Below are 17530 nucleotides of genomic sequence, written 5' to 3'. Positions count from 1 at the left end.
CGTGTGGTATTGCTCACTTTCTCTTTGACGTGGGCCCCGTTCTGTTTAAAAACATTCTTTCCAAAATTCGTTAAAGTTATTTCTTTGTTTCGCCCTGTTCTTTCCTGTCATGTAGCCACCTTAGTGCAAGATTATGCTATACGTGATCCAAACCAGTCACAGGAAATTGAGAGAATCTTGTAAATTCACTTTGTTGTTCTGATTTTAGTTTGTATGTGGAAGTAGGATAGGAATATAAAAATAGCATAAAGTATGCTTTCAAATTCCATGGTGTTACTTGTAATTCCAGGCAGATATCTGCAGATTTCACTTATTTCAAAACTGGTACTTCTCCCCATCCAAAAGAAAAACAAACAAAAACAAAAACAAAAAACCCCTCAGGACTAAAGTTAATTACACAGGGGCACCTAAGTGGCTCACTTGGTTGAGCCTCTGACCCTTTGATTTTCGCTTAGGTCATGATCTCACAGTTCATGAGTTACAGCCCTGCATGAACAGCACTGAGCCTGCTTAGGATTCTTCCTCTCTCTCTACCCCTCCCCTGCTTCACTCTCCCTGTCTCTCAAAATAAATAAACTTTAAAAAAAAAGTCAATTACACAGGAGAACTTGACAATCCAAGGAGTCTTACTTTTTTTTTTTTTTTTTTTTTTTTAACTTTAAGAGATCAGCCAAGCAGATCTCTGGCTACATTGCTTTCTGGCATCTGGTACAGAAAATGAAAACCTTCATGTTCTAAAAGCAAAGTGTTTAAAAAGAAAAAGTTGACCTTCCAAGCATTTGGATTTACTGCCAAAACACTAAAAATGAACCATAAAGCAGAAAAACTATGAGTCAGGTGAACTCTCCATTCTATTTCAAGGGCAAAGTTCTAGTTATGTGAATCAACTAAAAACAGTGAAAAAAAGGAAGGGGTGTGTGTGTGTGTGTGTGTGTGTGTGTGTGTGTGTGTTGTTTTCCCCACTTGTACATACCTGCTTTACTCCTATTCTCCCCTTGGGACACAGTCTTTTTATAGTAATGGTGGTAATTAGACCCCTTCCTTTTTAGATGCTCTTAATCATCTTTTGGATTTGAAGCCAATGTCTCTACCTCAAAATAGAATGAAAATTCAGGTTCTTAGCTTGTGGCAACCGTGGTCACTCTTAGTGCTCAACGAAGGTTTATTGACCTTAAAAACAGGCACTATGCTAGGTGCATATGAACAAGCTGCTACAAATGAGTACTTGTGAATAACTTCCCTAATGTCAGTAAAGAACATAACATTCGTGCATTCAATTAGACTCCTGATCCTGTGGAAAACGTGTGTATTTTCTATTACAGTGGCACCAGGAGATGTGTTATGGAAGAAGACAGATATTCTTCTTACTGTCAAATTAAGAATTTGCCTCTAAATCCTAATGTCCATTAGTAATTCATTACAGCTCTATGATTCATGAGTCATTTGAAAGTTTAAACATTATTTTCTATTTTCAACCTAGTCTTAGTAACATCCTTTTATGGATCTTCACCTACCTCTTTGACGTTTTAGTGAATTTCCTGCGGATAAGTCTGTTGTCATCTTTTCCAGACCATTCGAAGCTTAATAGACTTCACATCTTCTTTTTAATGCCCCATATTTTTTAGTCTGTCTTTATACAACTACTTCCCTATTCCCTTCGGACACTTCATATATATCTCATGAGCTATAGTAGTCGAAACTACAAAGTCATTTAAGGTGCAGACACAAAATGTTTGTAAAGAAGGTAGATTTTATTTATATGTAATTGTATTTATGATTTCATTTTCTTATAAGCAATGCCTTCCTCATAATATTACTATGAGGGTTGAGTGACATGATGTTTGGAAAGTAATCAGCACAGAACTTGGCATGGTAGGCGCTCAATAAATGTTAACAATCGTTGTTACTTGATCTTTATAACATTTTAATGACCACACACCATTACCAACCACTTTGATTTTTTTTTAAGTTTATTTATTTATTTTGAGAGAGAAAGAGAGCACAAGCTGAAGAGGGGAAAAGAAGAGTAGGAGAAAGAGAGAATCTCGAGCAGGATCCACACAGTCTGCACAGAGCCCGATGCAGGGCTCCTACTCACAAACGTGAGATCGTGACCTGTGCTGAAGTCAAGAGCCATACACTTAACCGACTGATCCACTCAGGCGCCCGCCATTTTGATTTTTTACATCCTTATTTACTAATAGAGGGTATGATCAACATTCCTAACACCATCTCCGGTCTTGTCTGAGTCACTCAGTCAACAAACACATTGACTAAGTATTCTAGGAATTGATACTAGGTATTAGGGATGTAGCCACCAAAAAGACAAGGTCTCTGCATTCAGAGAGCCTACCACAAACAGGGAAACTAGTGATTACAGGGAATCACAGGGAATTACAGTAAGGTGCAGTGAGAAGTATAGGATCAGTGGGAGAGCATAGAAGGGGGAGCTAACCAGTACAGGGGGCTGGTAGGCTTCCTGGAAGAAGTGATGTTAAAGCTGACACCTGGAGGTAAGTAGGAGTCAGCCAGACAGATGGGGAAAAAGAAGGACAAACATGGAGTGATTGCCAGAGGACTAGTGTGTGTGATGCTTGAAGGTGAGAGAAAATGCTGTGTATTGAGGAACGGGAAGAAATCCAGCACGAATGGAGAGGGGAATAACAGAAAGAGAAGGCTGGAGATGTGGGCAGGCGCCAGACCTCAGAAAGCCTTGGGATTTATGTCAAGGAATATGGACTGTATCCTGCAGTGGCTGCAAAATGAGCGGTCGGTCAGTCCTCTTCATCCACCTGATACAATCCAGGCTGCTTAATCCCTCCACCTTTTCAAGCCCCCTTCCCATTATGACCCCACATGAGTTTGCGTATTTCCTCACCTGGAATGCCCTTCCTCAAAGTCTGTAGTTCAATCGAGGAAGCATGTCTTGAGTAACGGGCGTGTGCCAGGCATTATGAGCCTTCATCCCTCCAATACCTTTCACTCACTCAGGCTATAAAATATTTTTTAAGCACCAACATGTAGAGGGAGCTGTGCTACTTTTAAATGACATTTCTTCTGTGAAGGCCCCCAGGTGCTCCAATTGGAATAATCTCTTCCATTTTTCTTCATCCTTTAAAATCCTAATATTCTAAATAAATCTCTCGTCTGGCTCTTGCCACTTTGGATACTGCGTTCCAGCTAATTCCGTCATGAGTCTGAAACCTCTACAAGATCTCTGTGTTGTCGGGGACAGAGTCCAGGTCCAATGTACCATTGCCTGAGTCCAGGAGCGGCAATGACCCACGTTGCCAAGCACAGCAACTAAATTATTTGTTTCAAAGTGATTAAACCCGAATCCAGTTCAATTTCTCAAAAAAAAAAAAAAATCACAGCTTATTACAAGATCCCAAGATTTACATAAAAACCCCATGAGGGAATAACATGTTATGAAGGATTACACACCTAAAGTACTTGAAACTGTATCACCACCTCTACCTTTAGCTCTGTACTATGCATTTACTCCTGCTTTTTGTATATTCTTACTATCATGGTAAATCAGAAATGAAGAAAAATGAGTAGACTTCTACCTGTGGGTTGCTAAAAATAAAATTCTGCCTCACCTTTAGCTTTTCATTTTACAGCTCTCTACATGAATTTACAGCTAGCATTTTTCATGGTTACTTCTGTATTTCGTAGGCACACCAGTGGTACTTCTAGCAGGTTCTGTGATTCACAGTGGCTGCTAAAGTTGAATCCTGATTGTCTCCACAGTGAATACTATAGTTGAGGCTTAATTCTCTCCCCTGTGTTAGTGGTCTATTTGAGTAAAAGGACAAGGAAAAACCACTTAGCCCTAGGGAATTTTTATTTTTTTAATGTTTATTTATTTATTTTCAGAGACACAGAGAGGGGTGGGGGAGAGGGAGAGAGAGAGAATCCCAAGCAGGCTCAGCGCTGTCAGCTGAGAGCCTAACACGGGGCTCCCTCCCACGAACCGTGAGATCATGACCTGAGCCAAAATCAAAAGTCAGTTGCTTAATCAGCTGAGCCACCCAGGCGCCCCAACCCTAGGGAATTTTTAAATACCAACGACAAAATTTTGCTGAGATAGCAGACAGTTTTGTATGGGAGACCCACAGTACATGTCTTCAGATATATTGCCCACTTCAGCCTGCTTGCCCCCACCCATTTGAGCTTTATTTGAAATTGCATGAAACGTTTTGAGGACTTTCCTTGTGGGCTCTCAGAAGGCCATTTCAGATAACCTCCTATAGCTAACATTCAGAGTATCCTTCCCAGGGGAAGTTTTGGGTAGGGTGGAGCCTTACCAAGGAACTGGATTTAGTTATAGGCTTGTGGAGACTCAGTCTTTAACCTGGTCACCGTACTCAATTTTCTTTTCTATGATCGGACAACAATCTTTCAGCTGGATTGGTGGTACTCTTAAATAGCTGATATAATAGAGCTGCTGCTGATTGACAGGGAGGAGATTTTCACTTAAGAAATGACACTCTGGAGGGGCGCCTGGGTGGCTCAGTTGGTTAAGTGTCTGATTTCGGCTCAGGTCATGATCTCCTGGGTTTGGGAGAAAGCCCCCTGCATCTGACTCTGTGCTGACAGCTCGGACGGAGCCTGGAGGCTGCTTCGGATTCTCTGCCTCCCTCTCTCTCCCCTCCTCCCCTGCTCATGCTCTATCTCTCTCTCTCAAAAAATAAATAAACATTAAAAAAATTTTTTTTAATGAAATGAAATGACACTTTGGAAATGTCCCATGCCCAGCTTCTATTTAGTTACTTCTCTTTCCTTATCCTGTTTATAATAATCCTAGAGCAGTTACTAGTCATTGAGTGAGAGCTATGTGCCGGGTACATACAATACATTATTGAAGTCGATCTTCCAGATTACTCTAGGGCAGCACTATTGTTTTCCTTACAATCAAGATGAGGAGATACCTGTAGAGAAAAATAAGTCATAGCTGTAATTCTCTGCTCTTGGTCACTAAGCTGTACTTCTTTCTGGCTCTTGCTATTATAGATTCAGAGCACACACATTAACTTCACTATCGGCTAGAACAAAGCTGAGTTGTGGAAGTTAATTTCCTGGACACGTTCTGAAAACAAACTTCACAGTCTGAACCCAAAATTCAGATTTTCGAGCTTACCTTTCCACATAGGATAATTTTCTACCATGTATGTATTTTCAAAGTTAACTGTAAAACTTCAAAAGAAGAAAAAATACACAGCAATAACAATGTTGAGAAATTCTTTTGCTAATCTATATGTACTTTTTTCTTCAGAACCCTGTAGCCTACTGACAGCATAAGATACTCTATTATTCAGCCAGGCAGAAGAGAAAACCCCAATCTCAGTAGGCAGGCAAATAAAAGCATGGGCTTAAAAGTGGCCTTGCCACCTTGGACACACCCACACACAGTCTTTTCTGGGTCAGTTATCGGAAATCATTGCCTCCTTCTGTGTTACACAATTGGTGGTACTTTGGAGTAAGGGGAAGATGACCATCACCCTATCATAATACAGATCATTCCCACCCACCAGCACCTCCTCTCCCCTCCCCCACACCACCATTCCCCTGCCTGAAGATACTCAGAATCGTGCTTGCTTGACTTTAGTAAAGGCAAATGCAGTTAAAGCCATAGCTATGCAGACAAGTGGTTTTGAGTATTATGTTCATCTTTATTAACTATTATCAAATGAGAAGGAAGAGCTCTTAGATATATTAGCAGACTGTTGCACACTTGGCCCATTCAGCTGTCAATTTCCTTATGTGTTTCCATTTTTTATCACAGAAATGTTAGCTACTCAGGTTAAATTATGTTCTCTTTTCTATAGGTACTTAGGTTTACTATTAAAAAATAATAATAGATAAAGTTTTCTGGAAGTCAGATTGCCTGAGTATTTTCCTAATCAAAGAACTTGATGCATTTGAGTACAATAAAACTCATTTTGTTGAAGTGTGAATGGGCTGGTCTTTCCAGGAGTCTTACAGTCTTGCCATAGAGTAGGCAGACTATTTGAGAAAAAAAGCCAATATTCATACATACACAGAAATTGAATCATCATTTTAACTCATTCTCAAACCTATCAGCTTTCGCATGCTACCTTTAAATGAGCAAATGAGAGCAGTGTTACACATATATGCACATACACACATACCTGTGTATTAATACACACATGCAGAGTAATATTTAACTGTCAACTATTTCTCTTACTGTTGATGAAAAGAATCGAGTTTTAGGAATGGATTTATGTTCTCGGCAGTAATTCTGTGGTTTGGGAAATCCCACTAGAGGACAGCTTATCTCATTACTGAACTTTAACAATTTATAAGTTCTTTTTATGAAGTTTTAGTTATAAGTTCTTCTTATTTCTTTATTTAAACATATCCCAGCCATGATTTTGTCAGAATTTAATGTTGCAAAACACCAGCAGTAAGCACAGACTGTCAATCCTAGAAAAGGTGAAGTAAGCCGTGCATTAATGCACTTTATCTTAGGTAAGCCAATGAAGATCGTATGGTTTGGATTTTATCTTCTGCACATTGTCCTGCTAGAAATCATGTTTGGGGGCTCTTACTTTAAACGTCTGAGAATTGTACCCTTTTACTTCTTTGGTTAATGGGATGGGGTGCTAGAAGGACTTGAGATGAGCCTCCAGTCGCCACTAAGCCCTTTCTTCCTAAACTTCCAGGTCAGCGAGCAATCTCAAGGTGCTTTTTTCTCTCATGTCCAAGTGTCCCAAACCTGTCAAGTTCTCCAAATCACGTTTTACAGATGTCAGGGCCTTCGGTGGTGTGTGTGGTTTTTCTTTGTTTGGCTTCTCTGAAGGAGTTTCATTAACAATCATAAAATCTTAGAATTTATAGGATTTCTTATTTCTATACTTTTTAGTAATAAAATCTAAAGTAAAGAGAAGAGAAAAATTGACTTTTAGATGTTGAAATGTTTTGTTCAATTACTGTAATACAGTCATCTAAAACTTTAGTGGCATTAAGTCAGTCTAGTTTATATAATCTTTCATATTTGCAAATTTTTACTCAACATCTTTTTAGTCCCAACCGTTGGAATGAGACAATATAAGAGAGCTGTTCTGCAAATGCGATAAGCCTGTCCTAGTGTACCTAAACTTTTCTTGCTTTTGTGTACTCCCCAAATAGAGGCACTTTTTCATTGCTCAGAAATGCTTGTCACGAATATAGATTAAAAAAAACAAACTTGTCAAGAAGTAAAATGTGATGGGGCGCCTGGGTGCCTCAGTTGGTTAAGTGCCCAACTCTTGGTTTTGGCTCGGGTCATGATCGCAGGGTCCGTGAATTCAAGCCCAAGATGAGCTCCGTGCTGACAACGTGAAACCTGCTTGGGATTCTCTCTCTCCCTCTCTCTCTGCTCCTTCCCCACTCATGCTCTTTTTCACACAATAAATAAAAACTTAAAAAGAAAAAAAGAAAATGTGGTATCAATCAAATTCCTGTCATTGTCTAAACTGAAAAGATTTTTTAAAAACCAGTTACCTTAAAGAGTATAAAAGTGTTTATCTAGTTTTCATCCCTTATGGAAATGTTCATGTTGTGACACTCAATGCAACACTCATTCTTTTTTAGATGAGAAATCATATATATGAAAAACGATTAAAATACAAACCTTTCATTTTTCTTTAAAATAGTCCATAACTTTAAATGAATATACTCCATTTCACATATATCCATTTAGAAATGGAAGAATTCTAGAAAGAGATTTTAGGGGAGCATGATGAGCCACTCTCCAATAGAAGTCCGCCCCGAGACCCGAGTTTCTGAATTGGAAGGACAAAATCAGCTTATTTATTTAGGAAGGAGTAAAGACACTACATAGTTCTAATGAAGAAGCATATGAGGAACCTCACCTTTTCTTCCAGCTATTTTAGGAGCCAGGAACACCTTTTTATTGTGTTGTATTAATTATTTTGTTTTATTATTGGGGACAGAATACTTGGTGTTCAGAATACACCATTCATCGGGCAGCCATTCAGAATGGCCCAGCCACCGTGCATGAAATCTCTGCTCAGCTGTTTTCCAGCTCTGTTCATAAAAATTCAAGTTAATAGCTAAAGTTAAAACAGATAAAAGAGAGTTTTAAGGATAAGACATGGGTAAGTTTAGAACCCCAACGTTTGTTCGACTCCAGGACGCCAAAGTCCTCTAAGGAGTTGAGGCTAAGAAGAAGATGAAATAAGCCAGGGATGGAATGGATTCAAGGATTGAAGCTCAAAAAAGATAGAGCAGCAGGTACAGGAGAAATGTTGCCAAGAGCCTCTCAATACTGCTGGAATAAGGGGGGGAGGATAGTCCAGGAACAGTGCCAAAACGTAAGAAACACGTCCAGACCAATCGAGCTAAGTACCATTTTTCACTGATTGACTTAAATAGCCAAACTGACATCTAGATTTTGCTTTTATCAAAATTCTTATTAAATAAAAGCTGTAGCTCAGTGTGTTACAGTACAATTTGACCATCACAGTCATTCTTGAGAGCATGCAAGTCTCAAACAGATTGAAAGTTCAAGAAGCATTACCAATTCATTTTTCCGGAGCTCATGTTGTTCTTCCCTAAACAGTGATAAAGGAAAGACAATTCTCGGCATCTTCAGCTGTGCCCTTTCATTCTTAGCAAGGAGGCCAGAATTAAATGAACTATGACAAATGCCCTTTCACCCCTGGACCCAAAGTTGCAGCCAATTGGCAATTCAGGGTGAGACATCTTTCAGTGCTATGGACTGTCTTGTACCTATTCTTTGGCATAGAGAACTGGGATCTCCAATATCAGCACCATAAATGCAATTATGAAGACTGTTTTTCAAATGCATCACTACTGTGGCCCCTCTTTCTCTCCCTTCGTGTGTGTGTGTGTGTGTGTGTGTGTGTGTGTGTGTGTGTGTATGAGAGAGAGATACTGCAAGGAGATGATATCAGATTTCTTCTAAAGCACTTGCCAATTGAAATATAATGCCAGCCACATATATAATTTAAAATTTTCTAGTCGCCACATTAAAAAATAAAAACAGGTAAATAATTTAAATCCATTCTACTTAACCCAATACACCGAAAGTATTATCATTTTGACATGTAATCAATATAAGTAGTTGTTACTAAGATTATTCATTCATGTTTTATAGGTTATATTTGAAATCCGTGGTCTGTTTTACATTTAACATCATATCTCAGTTTGGATTAGGCACATTTCAACTGAAAAAGCTACATGTGGCCAGTAGCTACTCCACTGGACAGCCCTGATCTAAAACATGACTCCCTCTTAACCAGCAATATCCCATTTGAAATGCCTCGCTTCTGATATCTTAGCTATTTGAATATGTTTTCCTTCACAGAAGAAATCCATCCGTACAAATATTTTAGTCTAGATTCTAACACACACACACACACACACACACACACACACACACACACACACACGAACACATACACAAACATCTGAGTTTTAATGACCTTTCCCAATTTTCTTCTACAAAAGTATGAAAAATAAAATATTTCCTCTCCCCGGTGCTTTCTGAGGGAGCGTGTGTACCTATTATCTTGCACATTAATGGGTTACCGTATTTCGTGTTGTCACACTGCTGACTCATTGCCCATGAATGGCTCGGCTGCCCGTGGTGATTGTTTGACAGAATGCCAATAACGCCTGCCTACAGCTTCTGAAAAGCTGACCTTGTAACAACATCCACATTCTTTTGGTTGCTTTTGCTGACATACTCTCAATTCAAAAACTGTTTTTAAAACAAAAGTATAATAAAGTATTGAGCTTCTAAAAGCAATTGTATTTCAGGTCATTAACTTATCTGAGTGTGTCAGGGAGGGCAAAACAGCAAGGAAATGAGTATTCAGAGGGATCCATCCTTGAAAGTTGACATTTGAGTTGCAGGCACATAATACTTGGGGACAGTATTCTAAGACAACATGGGTATCCAGATGAAACAACTATCATGGGATATGTTTTTCAACTTTGTCAAGAATCTTTATTAGCCTTGTAATAATAGTTACTGACTTATTTAGCATTCTACTTAATTTTTTTCAAAATTGCAAAATTGATCCCATCTCCCAGCCTAAAATGCTCTCCTCAAGTTTAGCTTCTAAGCAAAGGGGTATAATAAGATGTTCTCCATTAATTAATAAGTGCTAAGCTGCTGTTAAATACTTAAAACTGGGATCAAATTAACCAGTGACTAATAGATACTGCTCTAGCTAGTGGGTAAGATGATCCTTCACACTGTAGTCATCTATATATGTCTATACAACCTTATCTGCACTAGCATTAAAATTACCATATGATTCACATCTCACACAGAATAGCCAAAGTCGGCCTTGCTGATTTTAGTGAGTTTCGCATACTTGGGAGCTGAACTATATGTGTTCAGCTAGTTGTTTTTGGCACTTTCTAACCACTAGGGGGAGATCGAGGCTCCTCTCTACCCTCTATTACCACCCTTGAACCCCCAGTGAATGGTGATGGAGGTGAGTCAAATGCCAAGTTTATTGGCACCTGAGATGGGAGGGAAATGCAATCATTACCTTTGGAGAAACCCAAAATTTGGCAACCTGCAAACCGTGCAGACGTGTTTCGTGTGTCCTATCCAGTTGGAGGCAACGTTTATAAATTTGAGGAGTTCATGTAAAAATCTGGATTTCCATCCTGAACATGAAAATAAGATGTGGCCGTCCTGAGCCCCTGCTTCTACGTAGCACAGCCAGAGGGAGGTGCTGTCCTTAAACAGGGCACACACTCTTCATTTCAACTCCATCACTACCATTCTCTTATTTTTCCCAACACTGAAACCAAATATCATATGCCACGTATAAATAAGCTTGCATTGTTGTTTTCTTATTATAAAAAGCTTGGGTTTTTTTACTCCAGTCACTACCAAAAGTGACAAAAATAAAGAGACCAAGAAAATCTCTTATAATTTCAAGGAAAGTAAGAGAGCATATTTCTTTTTTTTTGTTTTGTTTTCAATGTTTATTTATTTTTGGGACAGAGAGAGACAGAGCATGAACGGGGGAGGGGCAGAGAGAGAGGGAGACACAGAATCGGAAACAGGCTCCAGGCTCTGAGCCATCAGCCCAGAGCCTGACGCGGGGCTCGAACCCACGGACCGCGAGATCGTGACCTGGCTGAAGTCGGACGCTTAACCGACTGCGCCACCCAGGCGCCCCTAAGAGAGCATATTTCTTTGGGGGTAGTAAAACATATGCATAGAGGTAAACTATGCAGGCACAGGGTGCCTTGACTTATACGAACCTATTTCCCCATTTATATCACTTATATGGGCCTATGAGCTTAGAGTTTTACAGCACTTAGTCTCTGCCAAAGTACTGTTTGTTCGAGTACAACATCCATGCACACATGTGTGCACATGTGCACACGCACACACATACACACCCTTTGCCCTTTGTTGAAGTAAATCCCCTCCTTTTCCCTTTTCTCCTTACTATCCATTTCCTTGAATTCAGTTTTCTCCACGAAACGGTAAAATCTAGAGGACTGAGACTAGGGCAAGCGTAAGCATTCTAGGAAAGACATATCTCAAGTGCTTGTTCTATAGGGTCTTTGGCAAAAGGGGTCCTTTTGACCTAGCTTTCTGATCGTAGTGCAAACCACTGGTATTATCTGCTTCCCACACATGATAAGGGATTGGGAGATCATGGGTCCCAGTCAAAATACCATCTCTCATTTGTCACCACCAACTCTAGCTGCCAAGAAATATCTCCCATGATTGACTACACAAGGATTTGTAAAATCAGCATATGAAGGGCAAATCTTTGCCTTAACGTAGTGGGAGGAAAGAACATATCTGCCTGCAGTTTGTACTCACAGAGGAAATGTAGAAATAAAGTTGGATTGCTGTAGCATAAACAAATTCCAACAAGTACAGCTTATGTAAGGATTTACTCACTTCATTGCTTCTTGATCTTCAAACCAAGAGGTAATATGGGGCGCCTGACTGGCTCAGTGGGTTGAGCGTCCGACTTCAGCTCAGATCGTGATCTCATGGCTCCTGAGTTCAAGCCCTGCATCAGGCTCTGTGCTGAGAGCTCACAGCCTGGAGCCTGCTTCAGATTCTATGACGCCCTCTCTCTCTGCCCCTTCCCCACTCACGCGTGGCCTCTCTCTCTCAAAAATAAATAAAAACATCAAAAAAACCCCACAAGAGGTAATATAAATATTAGCAATAATAGTTAACATCTGTCGCATTTGCTGTGTGTCAGGTGCTATACTAAGTGATCTCCTTTAATCTTTAAAAGAACCCTATGAGGTAAGATCTGTTATTCCAGTTTTATAAGCGTGGCACATGAGGCTTCGAGTGGCTATATAACTTGCCCAATATCACAGAGATTGAGTCTGTCCAATCACAGAGGCTTTGCTCAGCCTCCTTACTATATTCCCTTTCTTTTAGGGCAATGGTTCTCAGAGCGAAGTCCCCAAGACACTTCAGGGGATCCTTGAGGTCAAACTATTTAATAGTAACTCTAATATACTATTTGCAATTTTCACTATGTGGACATTTGCACTGATGACACGGAAGCAATGGGGGGGGGGTAAAACTTACTGTAACCTTATTACAATCAAGGCAGCAGCCACAGCGTGTCCTGGTAGTAATTATATTCTTCGGTGCCATGCACTTACAGTAAAAAAAGCAAAGCAAGCATCAGCTACAGCAACAAAATCTAATTAAATCTTGAAACTCAAGTACACCTCTTTTTAATATTCTGTGTGAGGAACGGGGAAGTGTACATAAAAAGCTCTTGAAATATATTAAGAGACAATGGCTGCCTCCAAGTAAAATTGTGTGGCGTGCAAACTGAACTAGCCGCTCCTTTTATAGAACAACATGTTTACTTGAAAGAACAACGGGCAGACAGACTATGGTTATCCAGACATGGTACTTGGCACAGATTTCCTTGAAAATGAATGAAGTGAGCCCGTCACTTCAGAGAAAACTAAGAGTATTTTCTGATAATGATAAAATTCAAGCTTTAAAGTAAAACTTAGAATTTTGGGAGGGGTGCCTGGGTGTCTCAGTCGGTTAAGCGTCCAACTTCAGCTGAGGTCGTGATCTCACGGTCCATGCGTTCGAGCCCCGCGTCGCGCTCTGTGCTGACAGACAGCTCAGAGCCTGGAGCCTGCTTTGGACTCTGTGTCTCCCTCTCTCTCTCTATCTCTGCCCCTCCCCCACTCAAACTCTGTGTGTGTGTGTGTGTGTGTGTGTGTGTGGGTGTGGGCGCGCGCGCGCGCGCGCGCGCGCGCATGTGTGTGTCTCTGAAACATAAATAAATGTTAAAAAAAAAAAAGAATTTTAGAAAGCTTGCACTTGCCCCTGTATGCTTGACAGCTTCCCAAAACCTAAAAGACTTCCCTGATGAGTTTGATGGCAGTATTAACAAATAGGACTTTTTGTCATTAAAACTGAAAAGCATCAACATTTGGAAGATGTGTATAACTCAGTGAGCCAATACCTCCCTACTAATCGATGTTATAAAATCATACAAGAGTAAAAAACTCCATACAAAATACGAGACCGATAATGAATTTTAGTGTAACGGACTATGCAAAGTTCATCGATATGGCTCAGTTTCCACACTGCAACTCACCTTTAAGAAGCAATTGCTTGTTGAGTTTCCGTGTCTTTTGAAGAAAACTATCCAGTCATCTAAAAGACTATCAAATACTACCTTTTCAAACTGCACACCTTTAGGGGCGCCTGGGTGGCTCAGTCAGTTAAGCATGTGACTTTGGCTCAGGTTATGATCTCATGGCTCATGAGTTCAAGCCCTGTGTCAGGCTCTGTGCTGACAGCTCAGAGCCTGGAGCCTGCCTAGGATTCTGGGTCTCCCTCTCTCTCTGTCCCTCCACCACGTGTGCTCTGTCTCTCTCTCTCTCTCTCTCTCAAAAATGAATAAACATTAAAGAAATTATTGTAAAAAACTGCAGACTTTTGTAAGTTTGGAATTTCTTCATATTCTTCAGCTGAAACAACATATTGCGATAGGTTAAATGCAGAAGCAGATATGAAAATCCAGTGATCTTCTTTCTATTAAGCCAAATATTAAAGAGATTTCCAAACATGTGAAAACCACGCCATACTTCTCACTGTATTTTTGGTTTTGGAAAAATATTGCTATTTTATTAACAATAGATATTATTTATGTTAGATCTAATGGGTTTATCATTGTCGTACAAATAAGTTTATAAATATTTCTAAAATTTCTAAGCCAATTTCTAATAGGTAAATATTGATAGATATAACACATAAACAAAAGCTCTTTGGGGTTTTCAGAACAAAAAGTCTGAGAACCTATTATGTAGCATATAGTTATCTCTCTTTTTAACTTCCAAGTGTCATGGCACCTTACTGATACCAAATTAAATGCTGTGCCTCTTATCTTCATTTTCATAAAAGATACTTATCCCTTCTAAGTCAGATGTGAATGGCCAGTGAGGTTCTCAGTAGCCCTCAGGTGGCTACTAAGACATTTGGCACATTCAAAGCCATCAATCAAGGTAGAAATACAGCACTGAAGGGCAAACCCTGAACATCCATTCCCAGAATTAGGTCCTTCTTTCTCCTTATGATTTCCAGAAAAAGTATTTCTTTGTCTAAGAAAAGACCCGTCCATATGACTCACATACTCCTCTATTCACCCATGTCCTTTTTTAATGTCACTAATGTAACTGGTTTAAGGTCCTAGGAAATCTTTTTTTAATTTGGTTTTTTCCCCCTATATCCACTTTCATGGCCTACTTCTTTCCCTCCTTCCTGGACTCCTTCCTTCCTTTCTTCTTTTTTATTTGTCTTGATCTTTACATCACGGTCAAATCAAACGAACACATTTCACGTCAAACACTTCGTATCATTAATCTCTTAGAACTGTGCAGCACTTTAGCAAATGAAAGAACACAAAATATGAGCAAGATACCGATGGTCACGTATTCCCAGGGAGATTTCAGTAGAATCTATGATATACCTGCATGTGGCTAATTAAAAGTTCGTCTTCTTAAAAATTAATTGAATGTGGGGCGCCTCGGTGGCGCAGTCGGTTAAGCGTCCGACTTCAGCCAGGTCACGATCTCGCGGTCCGTGAGTTCGAGCCCCGCGTCGGGCTCTGGGCTGATGGCTCAGAGCCTGGAGCCTGTTTCCGATTCTGTGTCTCCCTCTCTCTCTGCCCCTTGCCCATTCATGCTCTGTCTCTCTCTGTCCCAAAAATAAAATAAAAAAAACGTTGAAAAAAAAAATTAATTGAATGAAACTTTGGCACATTTTGATTTAACCTTCCAAGTTCAATTTAATTCTCTTTTTGACCAAACTGGCAGGTATACTGTGACACAAGAGACAACAGACTGATCTTGGGTAAATAATTTTTTCCTGGGCAGCAAAAGTATGTTCATCTTTATGCCCTACTTGGGATTAATTTCAACATGGAGAATTTAAAGTTTTAATGAGGTCTTCACTATGGAGGGCTCGTTGACTATACTGTTTTACTTGCATGTTGTTCTACTTTATTCGTGAAAGGAGATTTTTATCTAAGAAAACCTGAGGTGTTGAAGTTTAGTGATTGTTTTTGTAAGCACATGAGACACTCCTTAGTTTGCAATTTTATTATTTTTTAAATTTTTTAATGTTGATTTATTATTGAGAGACAGAGAGACACAGAGCGTGAGCGGGGGAGGGGCCGAGAGATGGAGAGACACAGAATCCGAAGCAGGCTCCAGGCTCTGAGCTGTGAGCACAGAGCCTGATGCAGGGCTCGAACTTACAAGCAGTGAGATCATGACCTGAGCCGAAGTCAGACGCTCAACCAACTGAGCCACCCTAGTGCCCCTGCCATTTTATTTTTTAAAAAGATACAGTATGAGATAATCGCTCTTTTCAAATGTGAATTCTGGGAATATGACTCCTCTTTATCTGATATTTTGGGATGCATGGCTTTTGTGCAATAGAGATTTCCATAACAAAATAAGTTCTACTAATGATGTAGAACTTATAAGAACTTGTAAGTTCTGCCTTACCTGAAATGTAGCAGAATGTGAGTGTATTAGAGTACTGGAAGAAACTAAAGAATCATTTAGTGAGTACAGATGGCCCATTATCGTCATATATGTCATATCCTTTCACTAGTAAGTTTGATAAAATAATCTCATAGCCAAAAAGGGAGAAGTATTTATGCTGAATATGTTTGGATCACTAATGATAGGATACAAAAAATAAAACAAACAAAAAACTTGAAACAAAATCATATACAGTTTATAATCCATTAATTTCATTAAAAACTCTGTGTCTGTATATGTGTGTGCAAATACATATATGCATATATGTAATTGGAAGCAAATCTATAAAATCGTTGCAGGGATTGCCTCTGGGTAGTGTAGTGTGGGTAACATTAGCTTTCTTTCTAATTTATTACATATTCCACATTGTCTAAAAAGAAAGTTACTTTATCAAAATGACTTTGTAAGTTTCCAGCCATCTCTTGATTCATTTCTATTAAACTTGTTTATTCATACATACTAGCATTTGGCTAATTGTTTTTAAATGTCTTCTTTTTAAAGAGAAAACAGTTATGGCACTCAAGTGAATTCTTAGAGATTGAACTCCTCTTTGAGCAGCACAGGCCAGGTGCAGTGCAAGTCCTTAAACATACAGGGTGAGGGACAGCTTTTTAAAATGCAACTGTCAGGGCACCTGGCTGGCTCAGTTGGTTAAGCGGCCAATGGCTCAGGTCATGATTTCAAGGTTCATGGGTTCAGGCCCCACGTCGGGCTCTGTGCTGACAGCTCAGAGCCTGGAGCCTGCTTTGGATTCTGTCTCTCTCTCTCTCTCTCTCTCTCTCTGCCCCTCCCTCACTCATGCTCTGTGTCTCGCTCTCTCTCTCAAAAATAAATGAACATTTTAATAATCAAGAAAAAAATAAAAGGCAAATGTCATCTGGGTAAGTACCTGCCTTATCCTCAGAGTAAAATACAACAGAAAAAAGAAACACAAAGGCAGTTCCTCTGAAAAAGCTGCTGTGCACAAAACAGAACTGAGAAATTCTTTATAAACCACTTTCTTCCTTCTCAGCACCTTTAAAACAGTGGACTGAATACCCAGCTGAACTGATGTTGACAGGCAAGTCACCATAGTTTTTATTTAAGAGGCTCTGAATGTCAGCAGGCCTCTGGCTTCACAGTGTAAAGTCATTCTACATTCACTGCTGAATGCATATGTCCATTCCTTCTGAGAGCCGTCTTGTCCAAATGTTGTTGTTCTTTCCGTTTTATCTTACTTTAGCCTAAGTGAGGAAGAATGATTTCTTAACCTTGTCTATTGGTGAAATGTCAGGAGTGAAGCTGAATACCGTGCCGTTCTCTTACGCCTTCTGGAATCTCCTCTCGCAGTCTTGTTATGTGTTCTAGGGAGTGTTAAAGCAGGTGACTGAGAGGGGCAGCATGGCAGGAACTCTACTTTCCCTGGATACATACCTATATTTCTTTTTTTTTTTTTTTAATT

General features: G+C 39.7%; 1 protein-coding gene across 35 annotated transcripts in view; it reads left to right on the top strand.

Annotated features, from left to right (window-relative positions):
- DTNA (dystrobrevin alpha) overlaps nt 1-17530 on the top strand; it is a 355193-nt gene that overhangs the window by 143832 nt on the left and 193831 nt on the right. Inside the window, exon 1 of one of the 35 annotated variants that reach the window (XM_040479087.1) lies at nt 13904-13908. The exons of the other annotated variants lie outside the window; for them this stretch is intronic. The gene's annotated coding sequence lies outside the window, so the exon portion shown is untranslated. Of the gene's footprint in view, nt 1-13903; nt 13909-17530 lie in introns of those variants that run through there. 35 annotated transcript variants of the gene reach the window in all.

This window comes from Herpailurus yagouaroundi, unplaced genomic scaffold (genome assembly GCF_014898765.1).
Source record: "Herpailurus yagouaroundi ecotype Mexico unplaced genomic scaffold, PumYag 142, whole genome shotgun sequence".
Lineage (NCBI taxonomy): Eukaryota > Metazoa > Chordata > Mammalia > Carnivora > Felidae > Herpailurus > Herpailurus yagouaroundi.
This window is presented reverse-complemented; position numbering and strand designations above follow the sequence as displayed.